The sequence below is a fragment of the Phaethon aethereus genome, assembly GCF_964289735.1.
Source record: "Phaethon aethereus genome assembly, chromosome: 2".
NCBI lineage: Eukaryota > Metazoa > Chordata > Aves > Phaethontiformes > Phaethontidae > Phaethon > Phaethon aethereus.
In genome coordinates this window covers 66301987-66328944 of record NC_138582.1, presented here as the reverse complement: position 1 = coordinate 66328944, position 26958 = coordinate 66301987, and the positions used below count along the sequence as shown (strand labels likewise).

Sequence of the window (26958 nt, the reverse complement as noted above, 5' to 3'; positions counted from 1 at the left end):
GCACTCGCTGTCTCTCCGTGGCAGTGCCGTCCTGAGGCACCCTGCGGCTGCTGCAAGTGCTGGGAAGCAAGCTTTGGGCCACAACCAGTGCACACAGAGGGAGGATTGGGTCCCAGACACTGAGAATGAGGTGAGGGTCTAATGCCAGATGGGCCTTGGGAAGGCTGCTGAGACTACCTACACCCATGCTCTAGTGCAAATTCACCTACACAAACTGAAATCACTCTGGAATAACAGGTGTAGCATCTTATCACTAACAAACATAGATACACCATTGATTGTTTGGGATAAAACAAACAAGAAAAAAAAAAGAAGACTCTTACAGTCAAATTTCAGGCTAGCACTGTACTTCCCAAGCCAACACGACTCTTCTAGTGAGCAACGTGCTCTGTTGAACTCAAGAGGACAAGAAAATTCTACTAAAGCTGGTCTAAAGGGGCTTTTTCACCCAAACCATAGAGCTGTCAGGCCCTCATCCCACAGAGAACTAAACTCGGCTCTAAAAACCAGAGGCTCATCTGCTTAAAGGTAAGTTCACACTTAGGAGCTGTGTTACTCTGGACTGAGTACAGACATCATGCAGCCTCTAGCAACTTGATATGCTAAGGTGCGTATCAAGCTAATATTCCAAGATAGCACCAATGCTTAAAAGACTGAGCTCTTGCTGGCATCTATCTGTCCATCCATCCATCCATCCATCCATCCATCCATCCATCCATCCATCCATCTTTTTTTCTATTACAAAGCGTTAGTGGAGAACTGTACTGTGAAGCACAAGAAGTAATTCTGTTAAGCCAAAAGGCTGCGAATCACCTTCACAAGTCTAAACTGATGTTATACAACTTTCTCCATCTTAGTTTGTGAGGCAGCTTACCTTTGGAAAAGAAAATTAACAATTTAAACCATTAGAGTGTTTCCAAGTGATGCTGCATGACAAATCTGGCACGTGCAATTGAAGCACATTTTGTCAGGCAGAAGTGAGAAGGAAGCTTGCTGTGGTACGACGGGTTCTTATCCCCACTTTTCCTGTGCTCTCTGTAGGCACTGACATTCACAAGACCCCCCAAAGAGCAGAAAAATAGGAAGGGGAAATCAACATAAAATGACAATTATCTTAGCTCCTCCACATTTTATAATAGAGTAGAAGTAATTAATTCTCTCAGGAATCTTGCTTTGTTGACATGATAAAAGAGGAGCCTGGCAGTGATGTGGCACAAAATCAAAATAACTCTACAAATCATGCATTTTTCACTGAATTTCAAAATCAAAATAACTCTACGATCATAATTTTCACACGCGCACAGCAAAATCATGACATCTTTCCCCTAAGATCATGATAATTTATGTAGGGGACACAGCATCACTGCATTGAGGAGAAGCTCCAGCCTGGGGAAGGGAAAGAAAAAGGAGAGTCATCCTGTTTTCATCTCCTCAAATAAATGCTGTACCCATGAATCTACGCAACTCCAGCCTTTACTGTGCAATTGAATGGGAAGTCTCCTGGGTGAAGAGCTATCCGGTGAATCCCTCGCAGCACTGATAATTATGCCATTCTGACTGCTTACTTAATCTATTTGAATCCAGAGGTGAGTTAAGCCACTTCCTGACCATTAAAGTAAACTACATGGGTAAATACTGCTGTCACTAAGGGGTGTGATGAAGCTTAACTACACCAACATCTTAACCTCAGCTCAGTGCAACCCCAGCTATTCCATCACAGTTCATAAATGCGATTGCAGGTCCATCTTTTGATTCAGCAATTTAATAACTTCGAGTGCTGTCAGTACTGCTTTGAAAAATGGCTCCTATAAAATGTAACAGCCTCAATCAGATTGTAAAAGATTCACCCACTGAAGATTCTTCCATTTCAACTATAATGAATTAATGTTGAGCTGTGTAGAAGTTCAAGTGTCATTTAAACTAATGTGAATCTACTGTAACTTTAAATTTTAACTGGACTATGACCAAGAATTTACTGGGAACATCAACTTCAATTTTAGTGATTTTTCATGGTAAATATGAATAGCAGATTTTACTGGTTTTCTTTTGTTTTAGCAGTGAAAAGCCAAGTAGGGAAGATATTTAGAAAACAACATATTTTGAGGCTTAGCTGCTATTTTGACTTTGGAACAGTACATTTCTATAATGGAGCACTGCTATCCAACACAACATTTGTAGGAATTTTTATGTATTTAAGGAACATGTCACATTATTGGACTGTATGTAGCAACAAATCATGTCGTCCTACTAAATCCAGCCTGCCTCTTGCCCCCTCTTAGAAATGGGTAAAGAGAAGGGGTAAGTGTTGGCTGACATGGCAAACATAAGCTGCAATACAAGCCCACATTAATATTAGGAAAAGTGGACTTGTTGCTGATTGCATGTCATTGCAAATTAAAAAGATACACAAATAGGCATTAAAATGACAAAATATAATGATACGAGAGCTCATATTCAGACAATTTGTAAAGAGGTGTTTCATATCTAGGGGTGCAATGATCACAGAATTGGTTTTTTTCCAAGAAGTCTGTCATTTCAGCAGAGCCATTATTTATCAGTTGGAGTCCTGAGCGACTGTTAGTTTTTTTATATGAAAACGTCAGGATTTTTTAGACATTAAATCCATATTCGCAGGTTATTTTAATTCTCAGAGACCACAATCTCCCAAAATAGGGCTAAAAGAAATGCTTTGATGTTTAATGTGCTTCTGGGAAACTACAAATAGGGTTTAGTACCTTTTCCCCTCTCTTTTACTCAATACCTGACTTTCTTTTGTGTGTCTGTTTTATTCTTTTGTTACTGTCATCATTTGCTCCCCACAGAATAAATACCTTATTCTTTTGTTAAGCTTACATTTAATTAAAATGTACAGGATTTGTGCAGTAAACTCGAATGAAACAAATAAAACAAGGGCCCCCTCTCTTGAAGGCATACGTTGTGAATGAAAAATGTCATTACAGACTAAAAAATTTTGCAGTAAACAGGGCCTACAGAGAGAAGTTTCCCCCGTAATGACATCCATAAAATACACAAATGGCACTTTTAGTACCATCCTGAATATGGCATTTTCTGTGCTCTACACACAATCTAAATGGTTTGATCATAGAGCATAATACTCCATTGGGTTTATAGAACAATCAATGTTCCATAAAATGATGTATTTATCCAATAGTAGGCTCAGCAGTTACTGGTGTATGACATTGTAGGACACTGGCTTTGTACTGTTCAGCAGCACACATGCTGGCTGTAAAACTTATCTAACACTACTTCAACAACTTCATCTCATCTGTGTCAAGTAATTTGTTGAAGCCTCAGCTTGGTTTAAAAAAACTTGTAATAAAAATTCATAGAATTTTCAGGAGAATGAAAGCTGATGACAATAGAAAGGTCACATTGTGGCTCCACTCGCGGGGTCGGGGGTCAGCTGCAGTTCTAAAACAGAAAGTAGATTTCATGCATCGTGTAGCAGATAAAGATGGCATTAAGGAGACTCGTCTCAGAAAGAAATGCGTAATGCTTTAGGAAAGTCTGGGCTAATATTCTATGTAAAGCACCACTTTGCTCTCAGCCAGCAGCCTCTTTAGAATTCTAACCCTTCCCCAAAAGTTGTAGCAAGCGGTTGTGCATGGTGAGGCTAGGCTGAGGACATCCTTCACAAGGAGCACCTTTAGGACAAAGCAGTAAGTCATAAATGAAATCATCTATTACGACGACGGAAATGATCTGCATTTACACAGCAAGCTTAAACCAGCTATTTTTCCTTTTCTGCAAAAGTTCTAGGAGGCCTGATTTATAGCACTCTATTCAGCAACACTTAATTTCTCATACTTTGGTGATTAGGTGTGTTATTTATTGACACATACAAATATTTGGTTTCTACTAAAAAGCAATGAATATTAAATAATGCGAATGCAAAGAAACATCTTTTCCTTCAATTAAATACAACCTGCAAGGAATTTAAAAGATATAGAAAATTCAACTTATACTTGGCATCACTTGAATGAGCAACTGATTTTTTTATTTTAAAAGTTATTGTCTACATGGCAGTACAATATTTTGAATGGTATGGTAAGTCCACCGTTCAAATTCATAAAGAAATAATTCAGGCCTTGATCAAGCTCCAAGTTTCTGCTCTTTTTTCTTTCCCTTTTAAAAAAAATATTATTTTTGTAATGATCTCTATTTTAAGTGTCACTCTAAGGGAAGTCTAAGAACTGTGGCATAATGTCATAACTTTGGGATTTCCTTTATTTTCGGAGGCCATAATAATAAGCCACATTTTTCAGATCTCTGTTCCTTAACCATAGTAAAAACTATTGTTTTTCATTTGTAATGCTTTTATGTGCAAGCAATAAATTTTCTAAATTTAGAATTTTCTAAACCAGCTAGTTAAACTAGTAAATAAGAGGTTGTAAAGGCTCATTCATGTCTTCTGTTGAAGGAAAGAAAATAAGATGGGTCAAACCAAGAAGGGAAATAAATCAGCAACCCAAAATGATTCTGTCAGAACTGTTACGTCCACAAGGGCAGCAAATATTTGTAAAGCAGTACAGGCAAGTATACCTATAGGGGACTTAACCAGTTCCCTAAGAGACCAAAAAAAAAAATTTACCATTGACACAAAGTACATGAATCTCAAGAGATACCAATGCAGCAAGGTTTTTTCCTTTCAGTATATTATTACTGTAAAAAGAAAATTAAACAACAAAAAAATTCCCAAATAATGTTCATAGTTCATTTTATACTAAAAAATCCAGTAATGTCATGTCTCAACGCTGAAACTCAAAACATCCTTGGCTTCTAGTTTTGTCCTTAACCACTCAATCATGTTTAGAAACTACAAGGTCTTCTAAGAATTGCTTGAATAAAGGATGAAGTTTTAACCTTTCAGGTACCTTAAACAAAGCAGCAGATGTTCTTCTAGCTTCCTTAAAATGTAAAAGGAATTATTTTTGTAATTTTTTTTTCTTTTGAAAAACAGACTGAGTTTTTCTGCTTGTTGTTTCTACCTCCCACACCTTAGAAGACTATGGCAAGAGCAACAAAAAAAACCCAAAAGAAAAAACCACCACCAAAATAAATAGCTGAGCAAATTCAGTTAGGGTGTTTACGCAGTTGGTTTGGTTTGGTTTAGTTTCCCTCCAGTGTCCAATTAACCTTTGGGAAAAGGCCTTCTATGTGAAAAGTTTCAGTTTCTCTTTTCCTGCACTCAAGGTCAAAAATGAACACTATAGAGCTCAGTGTTACAGAAGCTGTGCAACTGAAAAATATACATACCAAAACTCCCACTGATCGTGGCAAACATGCACAGTACTAACATGCAGCTTTTACAACTGCCTAACCTGCACAGTAACCGATTTTCTTGCAGACTGCTACTCCTCTTTACCTGCTTGCCACCTTGTCTTCTCAACTCCTACGTGTGGGCAAAAACCTCACTGTGGCATATACAGCAATTACCTATACGGGCAAGCAGCATTAGGAACATATTTGGAGTATTTTAGCTAGCTCTTCCAGTTGTTTAGCAGCTGGAGGTGAGGATAGCCAGCCTGGACATTTCTTGGCAGTCCAGCTCCAAAGGCTACTCTGGCCCTCGGTTTGGCAACAACCGACATTGATGCCACACAGATGCACTCTTTCTGTTTTATCCTGCGCAGTGCAACTGGAAAGTGCATTTTTAGCACTTCTAAATCAGAATCCCAGTTTCAAGAGGTACCGGTCATGCTTGGTCAATCCAGAGATTTCTGTTTCCTAGGCAGACAGAACATAAAAGATAATACAAAAAAATAATATGAACGCTAATATGAGAAAAATCGGGGGGAAAACCCCACAGCTCTGCTCATAAGGTACGTGATTCCTCATAAGGAAAATTATCTGGATTTCCAAAATAGGTCTAGTCCCAGACAATAGCTGTCTTTTTTGTCAAAAAAAGCAAAAAAACCCTTTTAGTCATTATTATCTCAGCAAGAATTTTTGTTTTCAAGAATATATACATTTAGATCCTGGTCTTATAAACATCATTTATTTATCAAGAGTACTGCTTACTGCCATAGTTAGCCTCAATAGTCTCAAAGGGACTAAACATGGTAGCTTGCATTATGCATTGTGTTTGCATAATCAGGCCCTTGGGATTAACAATTCTGAAAGTGGCTAGCCTTCCCTAACGTTTGATGTACATATATGCACTAAAGAGAACAGACACTTGTAAGGGATACCTAAAATAAAACATCATGTTATTAAATGATCAAGCAGAAATTATATTCTTCTGCATACCTACCGAATACGAGTATCGTGATTTCCTGTGTTTATTTATTCTGATTTATGCACCCATTCAGTAAAAAGGAGCACCTGTTCTTTGCTCGAGGGCACGTCTCAACCCATTTGAAAAGCACAGCAGTTTTTAGGGGGAATGCTTGGGAATAACTAGAAATAGTAAGTTTCCCTAGTTAGTTGTTAGTTAAGATAGCAGAAACTACCATTTCCAATGTGATAGTCACATTTGTATTTCATCTATAAATTCAACCATGTTACGGTGTATATTCATATCTTTCCGGAGCAAATTACGGGAAATAACCATTTGTCTTCATTGCAGACACTTTTGTATGTATGGTAGAAAACAAACCTCTATTCAATAACTGCACAGAGGCACCATTAAAATCAAATTTACAGTAAACAGAACCTGCAGCTGGGGTAAAACACTAACTGTTAGTATTTTAATTATCTGCGAAGCTTTCGGAGGTCTAACATCTGCTCATAGCCAAATGACAGCAGCTGCTTTTGTACACTTAAAACAATGTGAATTTCTTCTATAAATATTAAAATGAATTGTCTGTTGCGCGTTCATTGTGGCTATATTCCTTTTAAGCTGTTTCAGTATATAGGGTATTTTGAACTTCGTTCTTGTGGCAAGTTCGTAAAGGGCTGACCTCTTCAAAAGAATGAGAGGCAAAGACAGCAAAAATTCTTGAGTCTGTAAATTGAAAATGTTTAGAGACAGTACTAGAGGTCACCCTCTGCCAAGACGTTGCTAGCAAATGCTAACAAAACATCAGCGATAAGTTCTGATCATTGTGCACTACAGGAACTTCAAGGACAGGACTTCTCGGCATGCAAGGCATCAGGAGTCTGTGGGATGGGCTGTATCAAAAGCTAACGCTCATCTAATGGGGAAAGCAATTAATGCGCTATCTGATCAGAAAAAAACGTTCTGTTTCAATATCCAAAGCATCGAAGGAGGTGAGTGTACCCTCTTTTGTGGACTTCATCAAAATCATACTGGAATCAGCCCTGAATCATATGATTAGAAGTAATAAACTGCCAGGAAGAAGGAGTTCTGCTGGGCCAATATGAGATCAGTTAATTTCGCTAAAAAGGGCGAGCTTCATAACTTAATTTTGCAGCTTTTTCTCTGGACATTGACATACAGTTGATATTTTCCTTCTTGTCTCTCACCTGCTTGGGAATATAGGAGAGAATACAGGAGGAGTTGACACACATCTGGTCAAAAGGCAGAGTCTGGTACAGTGAGAGACAGAGAACATTTCAAGCAGTTTCAGAAGAAAACAAGGGAAGAGGGTTTTATGGTTTTAACTTGTACAGGGTTTGAGTAGAGAAAGATCTTTTTCTTTGCTTTTATAGCATCAAAGGTAACGCCAGTGGCTAATAATATTTATGTATTTTTGCAATAGCTCTACAGCTGGAAAGGAGCACTATGATCATTTAATCTGGAAGCTGTAGGTCATGCCAACCCATGTTTTGAAAAAACAACTGATTAGATGCTTCAGCCTTACACGCGTAACCACAGCGTAGGATCAACCGCCAGTACAGCTGTCGCCAAACTGGTACCTGGCATAAGATGAAGGTGAATTAATGACGAAGGCAGTTCCCAAGCTTCTGACGTCAGATTTCCCACCCAAAAGTCAGTCTCAGTGCAAGGGATCCAACAGCTTCTGAGAAGGAGGGCATAGGGCTGGTTACAGGTGGTCCAGTTACAGCGCAGAGGCCTTCCTCTCTGCTGGCCCCTCACTCCTCCCCAGGCACTGACACCATCAAGGCTTATCATGCCCAAAATGACGGTCGGTGGAAAAGATGCTGATTTTTCTGCTCAGAGTGTCAGAGGCTTAGCAGTAATGCTAGGATTACTTAGGAAGCATGAAGCAGGGGTACCTGCGGGTTCTGGGAGGTGGGATGGGAAGCAGAGGCTGGAGAGATGGGTAGCTCTTTTATACCACTTTCAAGGGTCAAGTGTGTGGCAAAGTCTTCTTTTCATGAGTCACCTCTGGTGAAGGATGGAAGCAGCATGTTTCCAGCATATTTCAAAGGAAGAGCTGTTCATATAATTGACCCTTCTTCCTGACAGAAATATATTTTCAGTGCTAGATACAGTAGTACTTAAATAAGCTGCTGTACGTAGATAAAACGAGGCAGAAGACACTAAAGGTGGTGCTTTCTGAGGCATCGCTGAGCACTACCGACGCAGGAATTGCTAAGATGGTGGGTGTGCCGGGGCTGCCTGGGAGGTGCAAAGTAAACGGTTGCACTGCAGCTCTGCCCAAGTGCTCAGAAGCTCCTTACTTGAGTTGCTTCCACTTGGCTGCAACGTTGTGCTTTCAAGATCTGAATAACTTTCATACTACTCTGTCAACAAAACTACCTAAATTGTTGGTTAGCTAGAGGTAGAAATCAACAGCTTTTAGATGGCATACAGAGTTAATACTAAAGTGTGAGGAAGTGTTAACATCATTACAAAGAAAAACAGGATGTAACATAAGTAAATACAAAAATAACAATGCAAGATTCAACTTGCGCTACTGCATACTAGCACTTGTGGAGAAAGTAAATATGCAAAAATGATATTCAATGAGAGAGAAGTCCCTTGAGAACTGTAACGCTGAAGAAATGTAAAGAATGACAGTGTTCATCAAATTACATGTGAGTTTATGAAAATGTAAAACAGGAAAAGAAAACAGGCCAAAGCAATTTTTAATTGCACATTCAAAGGCACGTCTGCTGCACGCTGTTCTGGTACAGATACAGCTGAATTATGTCTTGACCTCTCTAGGGGAGAGATCCTGGCTAAGGAATATTCAGAACAGTGAAACGAGAACTATTAGAAGGCTGACTTGCATGGAAATATTGCAGGTTTAAGTGCAATAATTCTGGCTACATATTCTGCCAATGCTGAAGAGGGAAGAAAATTTTTGTCCCTTTTGGGTCAGCATAATCTGGTTTTGATGAAACACTAGAACATTCATGCCATGCTGCGGGAAGATGTTTGGACGTGGTGAGCAATGGAATGCCAATTCAGCCACCTTGTCCACTTCCAGGTACTGGGGTGACGAAGCTCCCAGATGGAATAAATTGACTGCGCAGTAGCTAGAATATGATTTAATCTGAGTCATCACCATTTGTACTGCAAATCTGTACTGTTCCAGATCAGTTCAGTGAAACATAGCATGTGACTCTGCAGTAACTACTCAGTTAACTTTTGTAAACAACTCCATTCTGAACTAAAATTCACCCAAGACTGTGGCATCTTAAGTCTTATAAAGCCAAATAATTTGCAATGACTGTCAATCATATGAAGCATGAATCCTATTCAAAAATGGACTAGTAAACAAACCCTGCCACCCTGTCAGGTCATTTCATTAGCTCTTCTTATTTTTTCCTTTCTGAGGCCCAATTTAGACTAGGAACTTATTAGTGATCACATTTTTCTAACATATTTTAAATGTCACTTAGCTCTTACTTCTGATATCACTTGTTCAAAGATTTATTATGTATATCTGTCTACAACCAAAGCCAAATAGTGCTTAAAAGATTGCTAACTAAATGATGCGAAGTGGTTTAAAAACACCGTGGTTCCTAGTATACCTGTCTGTCGCATGATGCACACTGCAGCGAATGCACTTTTTATTCTGCTGCTACAGAGGACCTGCTACAGCGTTGTTAGTGGTATCATAAGTGGACCCCAAGCACTTTTACTATTGCTGGAACTTAGTTCACATTTTTCAGTGCAGTAGACAAAATTTCAGAGGAAGTTACGATCATTTTTGTGAAAGCGGTAAAGCTTGTGATATGCGACAAGACAGAGACCAGATAACACCCCACCAAAAAAACCTGGAAGCCTGGAGTTAGATACCTGGAAAATCTGATTTGCAAAAACACTGAGAAACTAACAGCTCCTTCTGACACTTACGTTAAAGGGTTCTTATTTCAGCTACCATTTTTTTTAATACTTCTTACTCTCAGCTGCCGTAGTTTAGTGAACTAAGTTTCCTAACTTCTGGCACATAACAGACAAAACACGCAGGAGGACTCATTGTGGTCTGTCATTTCAAAGATGTGCAGATTAAAGAGTTTCTGAGCAGCTCATGGCATCGCAGGTTGAAACAGCTGCTGCGAGTCCCAGGTAGGGCTTACTTAGAGATTCCATAGCTATATCTTTTCGTACCTGTTGAGGTTCACCGTTTCTTTCAGTGTATCTTCAAGTACCTTTAAAACATTATTCAGGTGCTTCTACTGAAAAAGACTCTAAAGCTGCTTAAATGATATTATTTTCTTTATAAAAAGAAAATACACATATGAAAATGTACACAGACAGGGCAAAAATTATATCCCTGTCTAAAAGAAGTCCAAAATTAACGTATTCCTTCTTCCACATGTTATTTTTTAGTGTGTCTTTCACAAGAGGGTGAATTTTATGGAAGATTTTTAGGTCTGTGTGCCTAAAGCTAATTTCCTCAATGCAGAATTAGGAAGCAAAATAAAATTGTCCTGCTTTCCACTAGTGGTAGGCACAACCACACGCAAATGCAAACTGAACAGAATACATTTAAAATCTAATAGCATTTATCTAACCACATGCTTCTAAAACTGTATCTCCTGAATTGCTCACAATTAGTAATATATTTATCACTAAATAATGCCATAAAATGAAAAAGCATTGTTCTAACTTTTCAGGCAGTGAAAAAAAAAAAAAACCACACACAAAAAGTGTGTTGCCAGGGTCACAAATGAATTCCCAGGTGTACAGAGTCCCAGCTTTATGTCTTAATCACAGCATTATCATTTCTTAGAAGAGCCTCTTGTCATCCCCAAGAGTTGAGGCACTCCATTTACCCACACTGAAGCACTAGTCACATCATTGCAATTTTCCTGATAATGCCCTGTCAATGAATCAACCCCATGTTCATGAGCAGAGAAGAGTTCAGTGTCCATGTATCCTATAATGAGGAATGCTGGGCTGCAGTCTCTGCTGAGATTGTCATAGGTGTCCACTGATACCATCTGCAATTACAGAATTTTATGAGATGGAAACTGGTTCATTATGAAAAAGACTCAAGTCTACCAGCTCATTTCACAGATGTCAGATGGTAGACTTCCTGATCATCACAGTTCTTGCAAGTGCATAAGAAGGGGCCTGCAGTTAGACTTTTGGGAATTAAGCATATAGTTAATGCTAAGCATAGGCTTAAATGCTTTTCAAAGTTGGACCTCAGTTAGCCCCGGTCTATGATATTCAAAACAGGGACTTAGACGCTTTAATTTCTGCTTTACAAGGGCCAAATGAGCACTGCTTGTTCCCAGAGGAAGGCAGTCACAAAGTTAGCTAAAAATCACTTTTGCCCCCAGCCAAATATATCTCTCTCAGACTGATTTCAGCCTGATTCTAAGCAAAATGACTGTACGAACAAGTTCAAAAGTATCATCTGAATTCCATTTTGAATTGTCACCTATTCAAATAAATGAATAAAGGCATTCCTTTTAAAAGGCTAAAGTACATTCTGTATAACCATACATTTTTGTAGCTTTTAAAATAAGTTTCATCAAAAAACTTCATTGTTACATTTAAGAAGAATGTGTAGTGTGGAAAATGTTGTTGATAAACCTTTCTTCTCACAGAGTAATCCCTCTCATACTTCCATGTTTTTGCACGCTCAGACAACAATATGTACACCTTCAGATCCAGTAACTATCAGCTTAAACAAACACCTTCATTTCAGACAATTCAGTCTAAGAACACAGAAATTAAAACCATTCTCTAGGCACTGAAAGAAGTACAGATTTCTTCTGCAGCCATCAAGAAATAAAGTGCTGTTTGCTATAATAATATAATAATATATCCCCCTCCACCCTTGCCAAAATGACCCTGTTTCTGTCGGAGGTGACCTTGCTGCATTTACTCATTCCCTTTTTGACAAGAGACCACAGAAAAATCCACGCTAACAGACTGTTTAGCAAGGGGGCTTAAAATACTGAATGCAGGCCATCGCGCTGCTCCAAGCTCTGGGAGAACTTTGATACCCCGCAGACCGAAGGGAAGGTGCTGATGACAACCTCTATCGTCCTAAATATTAGGAAACCTGCTTATCTGAGAGACTTCCTTTCTCCTCGTGCAACTACCTCAAGTGGCAGTGACAGACACGCTCAAACCACGGTCTCTGGCCTTTCATACGTTCTTTTCACAGTCTCCATAACAAAGATATAGTCCCTCTTGGTCAATTTATCACAACCTCCCCGAACACTTCCCCTCCCACACACGCACTTGGTATCCCCTCTGCCTCATCGTGAAAAAAACAGAACAAAAGCCCACCAACCATACAAAAATTATATTGTAGATTTGTAGATTAATGGGCTGATTCTGGCATCTCAATTCAAATGGATTTACAACCACTGTGTTTAGCCCTGTGTGATTTCAAATAGAATTACTTCTGATGAATTTGAATGCAAATTCACAAAGCATTAAAACAAACCATGTTTAAACTCGTTGGTTCATCAGATGCAAATATCGTGCATTAAGCAGGGAATACCCATTCATGAAAATAATGAAAACTGACACCAATATAATAAAATCATTACAGGTTTATGGATTCTGGGACTTAAACAAGCCATACCCTTGCTTCTCCTAACTGATTAAATGCTTCTTTGCAGTTTATGTTTGATCTGCAATTCAAAACCAAATTAGTTTAGTCTTTGAGCCCAGAACCTCGGAAAATTGCTAGGAGGTTCTACCACGGATTTGTCTGGGGAGAAGGGCTGGGAAAGGAGAGGAAGCCGCGGGCGCGGGGAAGCTAGCAGTGCAGCTGAGAACAGACAGCACGGGAGAGGAAGCCGTCAGATAAATCGAGGCTTACAGGCTCTACCAGCAAGCGTTCATAAAACCACCGCGTGAATAGCGTCGCGCGGAACAAAAGGCAACGATGATAAAATTGGGCACTTCTGTTTTCCAAGGGTGGCACAGACGGGTCTGGCACACCACGCGCTTCGTTTTTACGAACCCTCAACCACCTTCACTTTGCATCGTGTTTGTAGGCAAGGGGTTTGAGTGCAGGAGGGCAATCGACTGCCGATTGTTTCTGGGACTGTTCAATGGCAAGCAAGCAAAAATGAATGCAGCCGTGTTCTACCTGATGAAATACTTCTGTGGAGTTGCATCTAAACAGTATATACAGTGTGGGGCTTCCATTAATCCCCCTTGTCTAATTATCATGAACAAGTTTTCACTTTCAGTTAGATGACAGCAGCCTAGCTCAAAAGTTTCCAGTAAAATCTTTGTATCTAGATATTAAATTCTTCTCATAAAGATGAGATTTAAAACAGCAAAACATTCCTCACTGAGGCATGTAATGCTGATAATGCACATTTTGCTGCACGATCTATGCAGTATAAAAGGTTCTTTGCTGCATGATGATTTGCTCCAATTTGTGTATAAATAGCATTTGTAATAAAAGGAAATGTAACACCAAGTTCTACTTAAGCAACAGCTCCAAAGGAGCTTGGGAGATAATGTAGCTAAATGCACAAGAAAAAAATTAAGGGCAATTGCAAAATCTCTTTCTAAAAATAATTTTGTCTTTTTTTTTTAATCCATTTACACCAACATTAAGGATTTTAAATCAAAATATTTAGAGATTTATATGTTGGGATGGTTTGAGGGCAATTTGGTTCATAGAGTTCAGGTACCATCTAAATATGCAGCAATCACCAGAAAGCCCAACTTTGAAAGTAACCCTCTTCATAACTTTAACCAGCCATCCCAGAAAGGCTCCTACTTCTGAAGACAGAGGTGCATGAGTGAAAAGATCTAACTAGCTGTGAAGTCCTTAAGATCTACATTTTAAAATGTGAACGTCTTGAATTAGATGCTCAGGTCTGAATTTAAAATACCATTAGGCATTTCTATGAGGCAACATGCAACACCACACTGACAGTGTAGCTGATGCTGGGCCACAGGGAAGAGAAGCCTGGCTGCTCTAGCATTGCAGCAATCCAGTACCCACTGTCCCCACCAGCTTTCATAAATCCTTACCTGGCCAGCAGATCAAGGACTTCCGTATGTGATTAATATAATTTTCGATTAAAACAAAGCCAAAACCAATCTGGATTCTGCTCCTTCTTCATCATTTAATGCCAGTGCTCCGAGATCCATCCTGGCTTTCAACTGGCACGAAGATGCTTGTTAAAAGCTACCTAGTTCTGAATAGCCTGGGATAGTCACTACATTTAACTCTGTTGCTCTTCTCACACTCTTTTTCTTGGGCGCAGTCAACAGACGTATTTGGGATGGACTCGTTTTGTTGCAAAGAGAGAAATGTCTGTCACATTTTATTATCAGTTCTGAAACTGGTCCTGAAACTAGACTAAAATAGCTTCTGACTATGGATATTTTTTGTGAACCATGGAGGCAGGTGAGGACTTGTTTTTGGCTCATGACCTATTGGCTAAGTTCTTGAGTGCTGCTGAGAAGCTGCTGTAGCATTAATTAAAACTTGTACTGGGTGAAGTGATATATTGCGAAACTTTGGCTTTAAGAGTTGCTGAATATCAGATCAAACTCAACTGAGAGTGCTACATGCATCTTCTGGTTTGTTTTTTTTTTTCCACTTTATGAATGTGTGAGAAACACAATACTCAAGCATAAAGGACCACCTTAATCTGCATTAGAATGAGATGTAAGGGTATGTAGTAAGTGCCAATCTGAGCACTCAGATGTGGAAGTAGGATTTCGTATATAGGCACTTATTTTAGAAAGTGGATCTCAGAGGATATATAGGGTTGCCCACTTAGCTTGGAAAACCCTGCTCTAGTTTTAAAAGCTACTTGTCACTGCAGAGCAATTTTGGAGCAAAGTGGTATGTTTGGTGGCCTCATTTGCATGACAATACCCAGAATGCTCTCCTAACTCACAGCTATTTCATAGAAGGGCTGATGCATTCAAGCTTTGAGAATAAACCCAAATCATGTGGGTGTACTGACACATATAATTTTAATACTCCCCCCCCAATCCATGTGCAAAAGGTAGCACTATTAAAGTGAGTAATCATTATAGCTAACCAAACTAACCTGCTTGTCATCAACATGTGCTAGAAATCAAAATTACAAAGGGTAGTCTGGCAAGTCTCTAACACATTCATTGATTAGCTGATCATCTAGTACCCACGTGTTGACATGCTTTAAGTGTTGGCATCAGTCATCAAGGTTTCTGTGAAGACCTGTCCCAATATATTAACAACCAATTAGAAAAACTAAACAACTTACAACGAAAAATGCAGATATAGAATAATAGTTCATCAGGATGGACTTTGCTCGTCTCTTGCACCTCTCTCCGCCTCTCTCACAGCTTCCTACACAAAATAAATACACTACATCGACTTACGCTGCAGTAGAGAATATCACAGTCTGCTCTATTGTGTGGATTTCACTGCTGAGAAGCTGTAACACTAATTGTCAGTTTCCCACGATCAAAGTAATTTGGTTAAATAATTGGTTTACATTTACTATATTTTATTTGCCTCACAAAAATAAATGTTATAACAAAAGATCATCTGAAGAGGAGGGAATGCTATGGTGATAATACCAATATGGTGCCAACATATGGAGAAATATGTGCGTTTTGTGTATATAAAAAATGACATGAAGCTTCAGCTGTTTAGAGAACAAAGCTTTACACCTGAGTTAACTTAACATGATATGTGCATTCTGGTGCGTGTGCGTATGAGGGGTGAAATTCTTCTGCTATTGGATTTTGGCATGGAAATAAAAGAACACTTTAAATACTGATTAATTGGTAATAATTTATAACTTATTCTTGACAGGTGACAAAGGAAGGCATTTCTTCTCTTCTATTTACTCTCTCACATGCACTCACATGCAAAACAATGGCTTTCCTATACCTAAAATCAGGTTGATGACATCATGATAACCCTTCAAGCCATTCTTGTCTGTTCAGATGTTTTTCTCTCTTTTATTTTATAGACTATGTGGATTTGACCACAATTTTTACAGCTCCTCCCCAGATGCAGAAAGGGAACACAGTAACTAAGTGCCTGCAGCAGTCGACTGAAGCCGTTTCCTTTGACCTCCCTCTAGACTACCAGGCGTGAAGAACGGCCGAAACATTTTCCTCCAGCCACCAGAGTGGCTCTTTTTCCAAACGTCGCTCGAACAGCTTCATTCAGAATAGGCTGCCACCGGAGTTCCTTCAAAATGCTGCCAGAATGGCTTAAACTCAAAAGTAATTAAAAGCCTCTGAAAAACTCATAAGTCAAGGGAGTGGCATAACACCCATTAATTACAGTGCTCAGTGATGTCACACCTGTGACTTATTAGAGGCTATCCTGAAGTGGGTTTAGAGCTGCCGTTCATAATTTATAACGGTATTTTGAAGACTGCCTATTGAAAAGCAGTTTCTAATTGGGATGGTACCTACTTAATAACAGCTGATTGCATCATATAAAGACAAATACGGTGGCTTTCATTGTAAAACTATCATGGATGAACACAGGTTTAAATTCCAAACACACCACCACAAAATGGTGCACCTGCAGCGGGACCATGACCCTCTGATAACTCTGATCTAGTCTGACTGTATCTCTGTTAACTTCAATCAACAGTGAACTCTAAGGACAGAAAAAAGGACTTCAAAGGACAAAGTGAGTGCTGTTTTTTCCAGTGGGTCCTGATGTTGACTATTTTTTAATATGTTAATACTATTACAGGAATCAGAAGGTCTATATGCTCTTGCTTAATTATGCCTGGCTGTACTTGCAGGATTTAAACTCTCGTAAGGACAGTAAAATCCTGAACAGGTTACCTGAAATAAACAGGGGTACATTTATCCTCATCAGTCCTCAGATGCTACTTTTGCTAGAATATAGGACACATCGTCTACAGAACATGAAATCAAATTATATAGAACAATGCTAATTTTTATGAATTTGCACTAAAACTGGACTGTATTTGATAGTCATTTACAGAAGAAAATATTGCAATGTTTCTGCAACAGATTAAAACCTGCAATTTGCTTTTTCCTTTTGTCTGTTTTGAGTTTAAATGGAAACAAACCTTACAGTATAGAATTGGCTTAAGGTCACCTGTCTACAAGGGATTACTGTGTAGTTCCTTTTATATTTTCCCCCCTACTAGTCTGAGGGACAAAAGGGCAGCAGTACCCTAAGGGCTTCTTCAAATAACCTCTTTAGCAAATAAAGTCATACCCTATGTATAGAGGCCACTTCATCCCAGTCCCATGGGCTGCCTGTAGGGTAAAATACTGAATTTTTCTGGCATATGTCAGTGAATGTGAAAAAGAGGACCACTACTTACAGAAAGTTAAAGGCTGAATGAAAGAATGCGAATTTCCTTAATGCGCTAATTTAAAACATTGTATATCAAAGCTGAAAACAACAGCTATAAGCATCTCGGAGCAACGCTGGAATACATTTATGTGAACCATACAGAGACTCGTATACCAACAACTGATTTACTATGGCTTGAAAACGCAACAGATTCAGCTTATCCGAAATCTTAAACAAACAAACAAATATATTTTTTCCAGGGAAAATAAATAAAATGAAATTGGGCTTTTTCTTTATGGATGTAATCTTATGACTGTATCAACTTAACATTACCATAAACATCTCTGAAATCAACTGTCAAGCAGGAATCTGTTATGCTCATATAAATTACTATTATTGTTGTTTTTATTGCTGTACTTGCTGCACCCCACCTCTGTAATTGGTTAAAATATAATGTGCAAAGCCCCAAACTTTCAAGTGTTCGTAAGGTATAAAATAATGGTTCTAAACCAAATGATTTGACAGCTGCAAATGCAGGATAACACCTAGTTACATTATAGAAACAGTGTGGATAATTACTTTTTTCAAAAGGAAAGACTCCATGGACCACGGTCCTGTCTGAATTTCCCTGCAGCTCAGATAATGTGCAGTAATACAAATCCTGTTGTCACCTCAGCCTAAGTCTTTTTATCATCTATACATCAGTAAGAATGATGAGAGACGTCCCATGATTCTAACAGTCTTCCTTTGAAGGATCCACGTGTTAATTACTGCACTAATTATGGTTTTTGAATAACCAAATGAAGTAAGCAGACTATGGGAGGTACAGGCATAAACCGAAGACTGAGAAAATACTAGTTACTGAAGTCGTCAGTGTAAACTGACACATTGAACGTGCTTAAAAGAAGTAGAAGTAGATTTTAAAAGACAAGCATCTTCAGTAATTAGGGTTCCATACAGGAGAAAGAAATGTTTTTTCTTAATGGCAAGTGCATTTAAACTGTTATCTAAAGATCTGAAGGTAAGCCTGCTTAATTCACTGCTCCTTCTTTTGTTATTAGGAAAACATAATTGTTCCAAATAATTAGCACTAGAGTACATCACAAGCTGACAACAAAATTATAGAAATCTTCATATTCAGATCCGTCTAGCTGGCTATTAGGAACAGTTTCTGATCATAACCCATTAGTTGAAGTGCTGTGAGTTCTTGATTGCCACCAAATAACCTCAGATATCTGCCTAAGTTAACAGCCTCTATTTATTCAGAGTTTTCTTGACAGTAAAAATTGCTTACGATTTTTACAGCTGCCACACAAAAGAACAGTATCGGATGTGCGCACTTGGAAGATTAGGTGATAAAATAATTGAAATGTGGATTTTAGACACAATTTTAACTCCTAACTTTCTAAATGAAAAAGAGCTAAGGGATTTCAGTGTGTTACAGTGGTACTATTGACTTACCTGTTTATTAAAAATTAAAATGAACACATTCCAAATCTTTCTAGTTGTGAAGTCCATGCTAATTAGAATAAGAATTATTTGGGGTGAGGTTTTTTTAGCATAACAGCCCTGCTTTGTCCTGTTTTTCCACTGAACACTGACTAATCAACAGCTAAAGATTTCTCTGTATCTTAAAGCTCAACACTTCTTTTTTGGTACTTTCTTGTGAATAACGCCAGGACATAAATGGCTGTTAATTCATTTTTTAAAGAGCTCACTAGCATGGATCGCACCCCAGCAAAAGCTACCAGAAAGTGTGGAATATTTTTAAAAGACATTGACAAATGAATCTTCTGGTAGAAATCATTGCTGTAACTCCAAAAGGAATAAAATAAGCAACAAAAAGCCACAAACACATGTGTGAGAAGGGATGCTTACTCTCATAGTTACCCAGCTTCAGCAAGTGGATTATTGATAATGTAATACAGACAAAATGAAAACTTGTTTAAATTTCCAATCTAATATTTTACTTATCTATAATGCTATTTGAAGCTGCTTTCAAAATGTTTTTTTGTGATAATAGCTTGGTTTATAAACCTACAAAGCTTTATGTCAAATCCCATGAGCGATAACTTTGATTACTGGAGTAATTAATGATGCTGGATAGTAATATGGATTTTCTGTTAAGATTTGAGTTTGAAGTTAATTAGTCTCCACATTATGATTTGCTGATTAATTACAGATATTTAGTTATAAAGAGAGATGTTAATTATTAATCTAAAAAATCATCTAGTGTAATTAACTAAAACTTTGACGTCAGACACCACTCTCCTTCTATGTAACTTCCAAGGTGCCAATTCTATGGAGGGAGGCACAGGCCTTCCCCAAAAGGTAAAAAAATCCTTCTGCTATCTTTTTTGTGTATATAGTATAGCGAACAAATTTTACTCTTAATTTGTCAGGACAAGCCACCCACTTTGAAGCAGGACAGTAACTTAATTCTCGTCGAAGTACTGATCTTTCATCGCTTATTCTTACAATACGCTTCACCTTATCACAGAAAAAAAAATGTGCTATAAAAGAAATTCCACTATGAGTCTTAACTGGGTGTACTCTTGAAATCATGTCTTAACCTCAGAGCTGCGATGTTCTTCTGACTGATGGGCTTTGTCAGTTCCCGTGTTAAACTCTGGAATGAGCTTCAGCGTTGCTACAGATATCTGTATTTTCCAGCAGCAGCAGCAGCAGCCGCTGCCTTTAGCAGTGCCAAGAAAATATTGGAGCAAAACTACTAATTAATGTAATAACTCAGAATTTGAAATCACCTTTTGTTTAAAAAGAAACCCTACCTTATCCCCCACCCCGTTCACTTCTCATCTGCAGGGAACAAATTTTACTGTTACTGTAAAGGGGAGGGGAATGTGACTAAGAAAAAGGGTTAAATCAAAAGCATCAGCAGCACACCAATGTCCTGGAATTTACCCTAGTAACACAGACTCCGAACAGGGATCTGTTTACATTATCTCTAGATCATCTTGACAATATTTATTCTCTATTTACCTAAATGAGGCAATATGATGATATTTATTGCTCAGAATGGCTAAATATAGACTTTTCCTGAGCACTCAGTACCATAGTGGGAGGTTTTGCTCTAATCTACATCTTTAAACTGACAAGCTGGAGCATTCCTAATGAATGCCTCTTTTCATCTGGATGTCTGTGTGTATTTGACAGTATAAATATTTAGCAATATCGGAGTCAGCTTGTGATTTTACCCAGATGGACTGATTGATGCCTTGGCTTGACGTTGCCAAAGACAATCCATGTAGTTATATAAGCAATTTCCCTCTTACTTCCTAAGAAGCAATTAGGTGGCCAAAGGCAGCAACCCAAAAATAGTGAGAATACTTCTGGTATCAGCTGACAACTCTGAGGGATAAATAAAATATGGTACTTAAATTATTACCACTTTACTTTCATGAATCATGGGATTAAAGCTTTCACTTCTAAAGTACATATAAATTGCAGGGTTTCTTATGTCTGTAATTTGCAAGAATCCAAGTTAAAATACCAGCTAATCAGTCAACTCACATTCACCTTGGGAAAAGTACCACCCTTCCTTGTCATTTTTGTAAATTGCATGCCTAAGCACCAATGTTATTTTCAGGGGGAAAAAAAGCCTGTTGTCAATAACATATATTGCAGTCTAGTTAAAACAACATTTGTTAAGGTTTAATCGCAAATGTAATCTGCTTTTAAAGTTTAGACAGAACGCTCAGAGAAATTCAAGGGACAGATAATAAATCATTTGCTCCTATCTTGGGTGTGAACAAGGTAGGCTGGAGCCTTGCAGGTGTGCTGCCTTTTTCTCCTACATGTTGCAGACTGTCGCTGGGTTTTTCCATAAACCATTCAAAAATACAGGGACTCCAGTAGCTAAGAAAGAAGGAATTTTTGTACCACCTGACTTTCAAGCTACATGAGCTGCAATCTTTTCATATCGTTAAATATTCCCAGTCATTTTATTCAGTTTGTATCTTGGGCACACACTTTGTAATTCATAATGTGTCTGCGTAACAAATTGCAGCATCGGGAAGTTTTAGCTAAATTTCATGCGCACACATATAAAAATATGTGAATAGAAAAAAAAATCCTGGATAGTGAATGTCAGGTTTACATTAGCTATGCGCTGTTTGTCCGTGTCGGTTTTACATGGTGTAAGATGCCTGCAATGATTATGTCATGTGCTGTTGTGCATGTTGGTGCTTTCAGGGGGAAAGAACAGTCGCACATTATTTTTGGCAACAGTAAAATTCACATGTCTCAGCTATGTTGTTGATTCCGCTCCCCTCCCCAAACACCTTTAGTTTCTTTGTTTTCTATTAACTCATCCCAGTCTTTGTATAACCCATGCAATAACCCAGGAGAAAGGGCAAGGAAGACATTATTCTTCTTGACACTAATACCTATAGATCCTGTTCTGCAGCGATACCTCTCCCTATCACAAAGTATCTCAGCTAACAGAATCCTCCAAACTCAAGAGCTGGCACCATTAATATATTCCACAGGCAAGTGGGACACAATGCCCACCGGTAATCAGACATACACAGCAAGGCTTCTTGGGGACTGTCTGCTCTAACGTATAGGAGCTTTAAGTGCAGTACACATCGGCTGCAGCACTTTCTTCTGGAAGGCAGCCTCTGACTTACCTGTTTTATTATTATTCTGTGACCAGCTAGATGCCAAATAAAAATAAATGTATGCTGTTTTGTATTTATTGGATTTGATTAGTAATAAATTTGTTATTGACCAGATCCAGTGTGCAGAGGCCTGAGGCACAATCCAATGGTCTCTACTCACTTGATCATTACACCCTGCGCTTTCAATCAAGCCGCATTGAATTGCGTTGCTCTTGTGTTTTGCTTTTGAATTGTCTGGTCTGAGAATGGAGGCTGGGGGGTGGAGGGAGAGGAAAGTTGATGTTTTCTGGTGAGAAGATCAGGAAAGAAAGGGAAGGCTGTCCCTTTAAACTGGAAGATAACTACAGTGCAATACCAAAAGAAATCAGGTGATAGAGTGCACTGTACATGGTACAATCCATTGCACAGGTTGACGTGAGAAATTACTAGGTCTGATATGGCAAAGTTTAGAATAAACTGCATTGTTTTACAAAATATGTCATCGGGAAAAATGCATTAACTCTAATCAGCCAAAATGGTGTGATTCATTGCTTAATTTCAGGGTACCAGGCTATAAATTACATCAGGCCTGCCACAACTAATTTTTGCAGTGGCATACTAGATGAAAAATGAAATGTCCAAGTGGCTACAAGTGAAAAGCTTCCATCTTTCTTCCACAGCTGAATATTACTTACTCTAATGATGTATAATAGCCTGCAACTACACTTAACCTGTGCATTAAATGGCAGCACAAACTGTTTACCTAGAGTTATGAAGAAGAAAACAGCAAATCAAGCAAAGGAATCTAGAGTGTGTACATTAACCTCCCACATGCCAACATAATTGTCCCCTACAGATGATGTATAACACTGACTCCAAATCATACTTATTTTTTTTTCATTACACATAATAGCTTATGCTTCAAGTATCAAAAGTGTCAAAGCATGCGTGATAAATTGATGCTAAAATGTACCTAATTAATAAGTCTGATGATATTTAGATTAAAACAGATGTTGGTTACGTTGTTAACGGAACAGCAGCTAACAAAAATAATTGCAACCTATATGCCTAAAAACTGCAGGTGTTATTGAAAAGAACAACAAAACCATGTCATATCTGAACAGTACAAAATGGTTAGTAAGCTTTTTTGGGTGAAAATATTCTTTTGTGTACAAATACCTAACGATAGATCGAGGCAGTTAATCAGAACAGCAGTACTATCAACTACCCCTTGTTTAAAAACCGTAGATAGGCTTTATGTGGAGCTCATTTTTACCAGTGATACTCTGTGCACAACAAAAAATACCATAAAGCATACTTGCTATTATTCAGTTACGATAAATAAGGTGAGTTCTTCACTATGTGAAAAAAAAGATAACAAACTCCAGAAAATTTCTAAATGTGATGAAGTAATCCATGATTACTAGAAGTATCTTGTAGATACTATTGATTTCAACAGTTCAAATTCCACCAAAAAAAACCTAGAAATAGCACAATATTTTAAAACTAGCTTTAAACTATACATTAAACATAACAATATTTAAAATCTTGGAAAATAATTGCTTATCACTTTGCTTCCTTTAAAAATACAGTATCCACGGAGAATCAATTGACAGAAAACCTGATGACAAAAATTTCTATCTGTCTGAAGCAAGTTTTGGAGAATCTGATTAGGTCTCATGCTGCAATACTAGGTATTCCATTTTTGCCAAAGGGCCAGCTATTATTATTAACATCATTTGTCTGAATCATTACTCTGCACCTTGGTTCAGCAAACACTATGAAGATGGCATGGTAATAAATGACCGCAGGATTCTTTCCTGCTTTGGCCTGTTTTTATCTGCCACCTCTCTACCGTCAGCTCCATCTTTCTGAACCTCTCTGAATCCCCAAAAGGGACGGGGCGTCTATTTGTTTTCCACTAGGTTACCACTCTGTCTATTGTTGTTTGCACTAAAGGGTACAAATTCAATTCATTCTTGTGACATAAAAGCACTGATACAGTAAATTTTTTGCCCAAGAGAAAACACAAAGTTGCTGAATATGGGCTAAGATGTGAAGCACTCGTATGTACGGGAAGGAGCTTTCCCAGACAGTTGTGTTCACTGAATATTGTTTTTAGTCCACCACAATCTAGACAATCACATTAGAGCATTTTAAACTTACACTAACCTTGCCAAATTGGTACCTCTTGCAAAACAGTGACTGTGTAGGAGGGGTTAAGTAATATATTCTATCGTACCTATAAGGAAGAGAAGAAACAAAGGACTGGAAGGTAAAATGGCCAATCAGTAGCTACAAGATTAAGTAGATTGGCGCTTCTGTGATAATAAGGGTTAGTGGGAATGGCGGATGAGAACGAAGGAAAATAACAAATTACCACAGAGAAAAGACTTAAAAACGGTTAAATAAGAAAATTGGAATGAGAGAGAACTACAGGGCGTTGACTAACCTTTGTTTTCTGCATGTTGAAATTCACACAAACTACTTTACCTTTATTCATACCTAAACATGGCAAAAATAATGAATCTGTCCTCTAAATGAATTGATCAAAACTGAACAGACCAGGGATAATGTCCGATACTCCACTCTGCAAAATAACACCAAAACCTTTCAGAGATGTAATGGGTCTCTTTCTTTTAAATAATAAAACATGCATATTTTCCTCTTCAGCAACAAGAAGCATTAAGGGTTGGAAACTACTACATCAGGACCAGACAGCTCTTCAAGATTTCCCAACTACAAACATGTAGTCTGAGATTCCATCCCTTTGCAATACCATAAGGCATATTTTATGAGATGGTCCATTCACAAAAGAAAATTTCAATGTCCCAGTACATGTAAACATATCAGGGTTTGAGGGAATTTAAGTCATGTAAACGCAGTTATAAAGCATACTTAGCGCTGGCTTTTCACAGCCAAGGGCATCTTGTTTTCCCAAATAGACTGTTAAAAAGTGCCAAGCTTGGTAAACCTGACAGAAAATAGCGAAGTATTTTCTTGTCTAAGTCTTATAGAATGTTTAAAAATAACAGTCCTGAATCTGAAATGTTACAACTGTTTACAAAACCTGAAAGGTTGCATTATACCTGACTTTTTTCACTATCAAAATGCTCTACATTCCTGCGAGAAGTTAAGAAGTTATCACTTGAAAATCACTGGCTAATCTAGCTTGTGCTGAGATGGATTTTTAATGAAAGTTTAATGAATGATAAATACTTGTTTCTTGATAAATGTTTAATTATGCCAATAATTACCAACTGCTGAAAACTACTGTTGTGTTAATAATGGCATTTTAGTACACAAGCAGTTTCATGAGTCATGATGCTGTTAAAGATCAGAATTCCATCTGTCTAATGCAAACTAGCAAAACAAAAGAAAAGTCTAATTAATATTTTGATACATTTTCCCTATACACTTTAAAACTGATGTCCTTTTGTGAAAGAATAAATTTACTTAGTCCCTTTTTGAGAGAAGAAATAAATGTCTCAGAGCCGTTATATTATTAATCCTTACTACTATTTGAACATAAAAACTGAAAGAGAAGAATAAATCAAGCCAGATGTAGCATAGTATGAATGCTTTTGTTTACTTTTTTGGAAGAGGAAAGAATGTGCCATTATGATGATGATGAGACCGAGTTCTCACCTGAAATATTTTGAAACGTTTAGGTTTTATTTTCCTGATGTCAAAAAGCCAGCAGGCTTCAACCCTCGCCTCTTAGAAGTGAGGGGCCAAGAAACACCAAATTGTCATGGCGCCCTCCAATGGGGCCAGATAAAATGGAAATTTCCTTAGAAGTGCAAAGAAGATAACAATATAGAGATGTAATAAATCAGGACAAAGTAAAAAGAGAGAAGAATATTGCTGTGAAAAATAATGGGAGATCGAGGAGACTTGCGCTGACTTATTTGTTCCAGGATTCCTCTTAGTTTGAAAATATCTCCCATCCTTCTTGCACTCATGGTACTTATTTCTGCTCTGCCTCTCATGTAATTGCCACAATACCCGCGGACAGCCTAGCCAGGCATCCTGGCAACGTGCTGATCCATCGGGCATGCCGCAGCACATGAGAACCTAAAGGTGTGCCCCAGCTGCCCCTCAGAATGTAGGCTTGCAATCTGCGCAGCATGCAAGTCTGGTCTTGGAGATGGCCTTGGAACTGCCCTTAATGTAAGTTCTACAGGTCTGATCCAAACCCCACTGAAATCAGTAAAAATATTTCCCATGGACTGCCAAGACTTTTGAATCAGGCCCTGCCTAAAATGCTAGGGCTACATCCATTATATAGTCAACAAGTGTAAATTCATTCTACGCATACGAATCTGTGAGGAAGTACTGCAATATATGTCAGCTGAGACCTGACATTATTAACACAGTGTTGAACAGATACTTTAATACAATAAAAATACCTTCACTTGTGAGATTCAAAAGATAAACAGGATCATACTGTTCTGTGAAATGGCAGATTAAGAAAAGATATTTATTGGGGTGAAAATTAAGTGAACTACTTTTACTGATTTTCAGTACAACTGCTTCCCTGCATCAACTCCAATGTCATAGTATATTCTGCATCATGATATTTAAAAGGAATTTCTTATTCTTATAAATGTGGAGTTTACTTTCTTACAAATGTTGAGCTTTTTTTTCTTTTTGAACCTCTTTAAAATTTCAATTTAAATAGATCTTTGCTTTTCACAGTAAAAACTAGTCAGAGCACTACAAAACTTATTTTATTCAGCAACCTTGTACCTCATGTGGTT

At 38.1% G+C, this 26958-nt stretch overlaps 1 protein-coding gene across 1 annotated transcript in view; it reads right to left on the bottom strand.

The window, feature by feature from the left end:
• Positions 1-26958, bottom strand: part of ZNF407 (zinc finger protein 407) — a gene marked incomplete at its 3' end in the record, with an annotated part of 323010 nt that overhangs the window by 2262 nt on the left and 293790 nt on the right. The gene's annotated exons all lie outside the window — the stretch shown is intronic.